We start from the raw sequence: 6,741 nt of genomic DNA on the forward strand, positions 1-6,741 counted from the left end.
GCTCTGCGGATGCTGCCCAAGACCGGTTGCGTGATTCAGCCTGTGCCAAAACCCGCGGAGAAGACTGCCATGGCACCGTGCATCATCTCCACGCCCATGCTCAGCGCGGGGCCGGAGGACCTGGAGCCTCCGCTCAAAAGGAGGTGCCTCCGAATTAGAAATCAGAATAAGTAAAAGGTTTGTATGTCCACCGGGGCTCTCCTCCGCGTGAGCCAATGCACCTCTCCCGAGGCAGAGGCGTGAGAGAGTTGTATTGATAATCATAATTTTTACCGTACATGCTTTACAGCACCCCTAATGTGGTCACACAGTCATCATTTTTTGATCCAACATCACCCCCACTTTACAGCTGAGGAAACTGAGTCAGAACAGCGTGTAGATGCCATGCTCAAGGTCACTTATTTAATGGTGAAGCCCAGTCTTGAATCTGACTTGAAACTACTATCTACTTAACTAAACTTCTATTCTTATGCTCATCTCTGTAATTCACCCTGTTTAGGAAGAGCGGGATGTGGGTAGGAAAGAGAGATTACTTGGGACCTTTGACTGTTCAGTCATGAGGTTACAGAGCTGTGGTAAAAAGTGAGCTGGGCCACATCCTGTGGCTGGGTGGTCTTATGACAGAATGTCTCAACCCACCAAATTTTCTCAAAAACCATGGATTGCATCTGCAAGATGAGACTAAAAACTAAACTTCTTCCCTCCTTATGCCAGCTGAACCCTGGCCGCTAAGCCCCATTTGCCTGGCAGAGTGCTGGGGCAGTACTGGCCCATAGCTCCTGTTCAGGGAGTCTCTTCCTTCATGTCATCAGCCAGCATTCCCTAGCCCGGGCCTCCCGCATTGTTGACCAGCGTGGCCTTCTCTCCTTGCTTGGGCTCAGTGGCTCAGCCGGTGGGCTGCTCACCTCTGCAGACCATGGGAGGCTTTGACAAGAGAAAGGGCCACACTGCTGAAGTGGCTTAAAGTACATCTATCTGACCTCATGGAGGGAATCGTGCTTAATGCCAAATGAACTATCGATAAGGAATCCAGAAGTTCAGTAAGGGGAAAAGGAACTAGCATGTGTAGCATGCCCATTAGAGCCAGATGTGGCCTCTTGATCTTCCCACCACCTGGCAGAATAGACATCATCCGTACTTTACGAAGAAAGGACGTAAAACATGGAGACATTGTCCAAGTTAGAGCTAGCAAGTGAGGGAACCAGTATTAGCTCAGACCTCCCAGACCCAGGCCTGCTGTCCCAGAGGGCAGCAAATGAACTCACGTTCAGCTGAGGTTTATCAACTGTTTGTGGAGAGAAAAGAGAAATTGAGCACCTAACTGGTGTACAGCTCCTTCCAGGAGCTGGGAAGACACAAAGGTGAACATGATACAGGGTCCACCTCCAAGACACTTAATCTGGTGGTGACATAAACCCAGGGAGGGAGGACTTTATAGGAAGAGCCGTTGCTCACAGTTGTATGTGCAGGCCCTCTTCTAAGTGTTTTTCAGTAGTATTTATTTGGATCTGGATCTATATGATAATTATTATTGTTTTCCTTTTACTGATGAGGACTGAGACATAGAAATTAAATAACTTCCCCAAGATGACCAAGTTAGTATGCAGTAGAGATTCAAATCCAGGCTGACTCCAGAGCTCCATTTTCTTTAAACTATTGTAAGAGAATAGGCAACTTGGTCCCTTTATTACCCTACTTGATAAAAATTCTTTTTTTTTAAGTTTTTAAATTTTATTTTAAGAAAGTGTGTGTGTAGGATCGAGAATGTGAATGGGGGAAGAGCCAAGTGAGAGAGGGAGAGAGAGAATCCCAAGCAGGCTCCACAGTGTCAGTGCAGAGCCCAATGCAGAGCTTGAACTCACAAACTGACCTTGTTTGAACTTGCTTGAGTGGTATCATGACCTGAGCCAAAATTAAGAGTCTGATGCTTAACCAACTGAGCGACCCAGGTGCCCTGATGAAGTTCTTTTATTCACCTAGGGAAAGCTCCTAGGCAAAAACCAAGCATACCTACCAACTTCTTTAAGTGTTGAGACAATGTTCAATTCTTTTTTTTTGAACAGTGTTCAATTCTTGTTTTTACAGTAACAACCAACAAACCTAGCATACCAGCTCATTACTTCCCAGTGGAAATAGAAATGTGGACCAGAGCACTTGATGTGGCTTGCCCAGACCATTGTCTCTAAGTTGGCATATTTATGTGGGCACCCTACCTGTCAGCCAGAGGTCTGTTTGGAAAGCATAGAGTCAGAGCTAGAGGGACTGGAGGGGGGGCTTGCTAGGTGGTGCAAGAAGGGTTTCTCAGTCATCATAGTTTGAGGCTTCCTTTTCCACTGATGGCTTTGCCAGCAGGAGCAGAACAGTAAGAATCAATTCAGCATCCTTTCTTGATTTTACATCTACAAGTTCAGCTGTCCAAAGATAGATGGGCTCAGCCTTCTTCATAGTCACCTCAACTGAAAATGCTCCTGATTTCTCCAACAGAGAAATTGTGGCCTTTAGAAAGCCAAGAAGCATTGGGAATTGTAATTTTAAATATATTCTAGTATCGCTCATTCAAATGACATTAAAGGAGGAAAAGAAGGGTGAGCGTATTTTACTACCATTCCTGGAGGGAGAAACAGCCAGGTCAAGAATAGTGCCACAGGTCCATGAGTAGCATGGGACCAGCAGAACATAAAAGCATGAAATATATGATAGCTATTTGGATGATATATGCTTCTGAATAAAGAACCAGGCTAGGGTCTTGTATGTGGACCAGAGCCATCACAAAATATTAACCTGGCTTCAGCCAATTTCAGAAGATGCAGTGACAAAATTGGCGATAGTCCCTGGAGATGGGAGAGGTCTTTTCATTGTCGATCCCCCAAGAAATTACAGCTTTTCTCTAAAGTCAGAGACACTCAGGCTTTGCCAGCTACAGCAGGGTGACAAGGCAGGTGATTTAGGATGGGGGAAGAACTGCTTCTCCCTCCCTAAATCATATTTCCTCTTGCCCTCTGGAGTTGCATGTCTCCTCACAGTACGGTCTCAAGCTGCTGTAATTCACTCACATCCTCTGACCCTTTCTGATGTTCTGTGCACATGTGGTGCTGTTTTTCTTCTGTGCCTTCAGAAACCCAGGCCATTCATATGGTTGTGGAAATTGGAAATGCATCCGTTAAATAAAGGGCGGCATGGCTTTTGTGCCCTGACAGTGAACACTGTTGGTGACGAGTTAAAGCCAACGTGGAAAGCATTAAACAGGACTGAGATGTGGTGGATGAGGTACAGCTGAGTGATTTCTCCACATGCTTGTTGGTGACACGTAGATTATTTCTTTTGGAAAGTCTGTGGGTAACTCATCAGTGTTCTTCATACTTTTCACTGTGCCTGCCGTTCTCATACTCCATTACTGGTTGGTTTATTTGTTTATCATTGTAAGCAGATTTGAAGCGGACTGTATTTTGAAACCAATAATCCAGGCAGCTACAGTTGTTGTTTTAAGAAGCTATCACGTTTTGCCAGTTCTGGGCAAATAATAGATTTGGTGTTTTTTGGCTTTTTGTTTTTTTGTTTTTCCATTTTGAAGTGATTCTGTTCTTGGCTACTTGACTTTATGCATTCTTCTTTGTTGATATGATTAACAACTTATTTCATTTAGCAGGTATTGTCTTAGATGCAGAACTAATTAAGTTTTGGTCGAAGATTTGAAAGGCTGTGATCTCACTTTAATCTTTAGCTTTCAAGACTCCAAATGCCAGTGCTACAGCTTCTGTAGACTGAAAAAAATCCCCCCAAATAATAAGAAAAGCAATGGATAAACATTTTCCAAACTATTCTATCCACAAAGAATTCCATTTGTAAATGGAATACTCCCTTCTTTGTCTTTGCCTGGGAGCTTGGTGGAGAGCTGTTTGTATTTGTACATTTTCTGAATTTCTACAGTTTACACTTGTTTATGGTACATTGGGGAGTTCAGAGTAACCATTTGCAAATGTTTGAAGATATTCAAAAGAAAAGATCCCCCCTCCTCGATTTTCCAGGGAAATGACATATTCTAAGTAAAATAATCAATGGAAAAAATGTGGACCATGAGTAAGTTTTTTGCCTTCACTTTTTTCATTTCCCTAGAGCAAACAAGTCCATACAACTTCCCACCTTGAAAGTTTTCAAATTTCTTCTGTGTTTCTATCACGAGGAGGAAAATCTGGGGCTCTTTTCCCGGGCCCCAGTTCCACAGTGCTCACTCAGCCTCAGCAGCACAGGTCCCTTCCATGTTTTGTTTTCTCTGGGAGAGCTAGAAGAGGCAGCCATAGTTGTGACTTCTTGGAGTTTAATTATTAGTCTGGTTATGAAGCCACAGTCCCAGGAAAGGACCTTTGCAAAGTGAGGGAGGGGTACTGAGCTCATTAGAAAAGCCAAAAGGGTGGAGGTGACACGTAATTTTTTGCTGGTTTAGTTTTTCCAGCCAAGAAACCAGAGAGGATAGGCTGCTTGGGAGGTCACGTCCATACCCTGGATCTATTACTGTGGGTGCCTCCTGTGAAAGCAAGGAAAAGAAGAAAACCTGAGAGCAAGGAGAGGAAATCAATCCAAATGGGATGTGCTCAGATCTTATGCCAGACTTGAGTTTTGAATGTCCCAGTCCTTGGTTATGGGAAGTGTGAATTGGCCACATAGTCCAAATTTCAGCTGTCTGTCGGGATCCAGATGGCTGTCCGGTTCTAGCTAAGGGTAATTCAAAGAGCCAGAGAAACTGCCAGGTCCGCATCATGCACATACGTGAATGGGGAGGCCTACGGGAGCTCTCTGTGATCTTTTCAGACTTGTAGAAGAGAGTTTTCTGGAATGAACAGGGTCAAGGTTGGTCTTAAACAATCTCATTCGGTGCTGCTGGCTCTTTTTTAACCCTTTTGACAAAGGGCGGAAGGTGGGTTTTAATGTGCAACCATCTGGCCTTTTGACATTATTTCAATCAGATTAGGATGGAATGGGAAATGACATATGTGACCGGATATTCACTTCTTTCAGATGTAGTCATAACCCTCCGTTTTCAGCAGAGCTGGGACCGGGGTGAGGCAAGAGAGTGCTTAGTGTGCAAAGTTTAAAGAACTCGGTCACGGGGGCGTGCAGGTGCAATGGTAGTCCTGGCTTTGCTCCCAGGCCTTCTGGTTGATGTAGCGGCTCCCTAAAGCTAATCTCCTGCTCCACAGACTAGTCCATAGTCCATAGATGGCCTTCAGCCATTCCCCCTAGAATTTCAGGGGAAGTTTTATGTGTCTGTGCACTGATGCATTTTCTTGGGAGGAGAGGTCTGTAGATTTTGGCTTCAGAAAAAGTATGTGCTATATCTCTGAAGGATTATCATATATTATCACAATGCCATAGCTGAGCTGGAATTCTTCTCGTTACTCTAAGGAAGCTTATTTCATGGGAAAGTTTTCCTTAAAACAGAATGATCTGTAGCAGTTCTTGCTGTGGACCTAATAATGCAGAACCACTATTGCAGATACGTAACGTACCTCCTGCCCCCTACGACGGACTTAGTGACAAAATACAGAAGGCTATAGATGCTTCTTCAAGTTACCATATTCTGTGAGGGCATGAAAGGACACAAGTTAGATGCTTCTCCAGCCCCTGGCCTTTTGAAGTTTATACTGTAGAAGGAGACCCTGTCCTTCCGGGGAAACCCTTCTACTCTGCTTTGGGGGCCAAGGGAGCAGAATGGCTAGCACCCAGGAAGTGGACGGCTCAGTGAGCACCAAGGCATTGTTATAGCTGTGTCTGAAAGTGCTGCCCATTCTCCCTGGCTCCCTAGCATGCTTCTCCACCTGGAAAGAGTATGCTTGGAGAGGGGAGAGCATTCGGTCAGCTCTTAGCAGGGTGTTATTCAGAAGTGCACTAGAAATAAATTCCCTGTCTGATTTCCAGGGAATCAATTCCCTTGCCAGCCTGAGTGGCTGCCTGGGCATCATGGTTCAATCACCTACACCTACCTCGGTGCCGACAAACAGTGAGGAGGGGCAGAGGTGTTTAAGGACCAAAATACACCACAGCATGGGACACTTAACCTCATGTAGCGAAACACTTACCTACATCCCCGGCACGCCGCCTTTTCCAGATTCTCTTGTCAAAGAGATGGTACCAAAGGGGCAGAGACAGCCTTTCTATTTTCCTTTCCTCTGTCCTGCACAGAATTATTTTGAATTCTTCAGTTGCTGGTTTAAATGGGTATCACTTCCTATGTGAATGCATGTGAAGGCAATGCATTCTGCATGTGTGAACTTTTGGTTCAAAAGCATAAAAGGTAGTTTAAATGATAAATGGTTTGATGCTGGCATCATTACACAGGGTCCCATTCTTATGGAAAAAGGGTAAATGACATCTCAGATGCCAGCTCTAAATTTTAACCATGTAGAGCTCTTCTCTGGGTTTGTGGATTTCCACAGCATTGCCTGACCAAAAAGTGGGGCAGGGTCTGTATTGAGAATGGGGGGCCATCAGCAAAGAGGGAGAGCGCATACACTCACACATACACACACACACACACCACACACACATGCACGCGCGTACGCATGCACACACACACACATTGCAGGGGCTATTTAAAAGATTCTAGTGAAAATAACCGGAGCAAAAGCTCCACCAACAACAAACACTTGCAATCAGTCTCTCGCGCTTTAGAATAGCTCCTGAGTGCACTACACATTCTTAGGTTGGAAACCAGTCAGGGGGCCCCCAAGATCTTTTAACTCTTCA

This window comes from Suricata suricatta, chromosome 7 (genome assembly GCF_006229205.1).
Source record: "Suricata suricatta isolate VVHF042 chromosome 7, meerkat_22Aug2017_6uvM2_HiC, whole genome shotgun sequence".
In the NCBI taxonomy this organism is placed as follows: Eukaryota; Metazoa; Chordata; class Mammalia; order Carnivora; family Herpestidae; genus Suricata; species Suricata suricatta.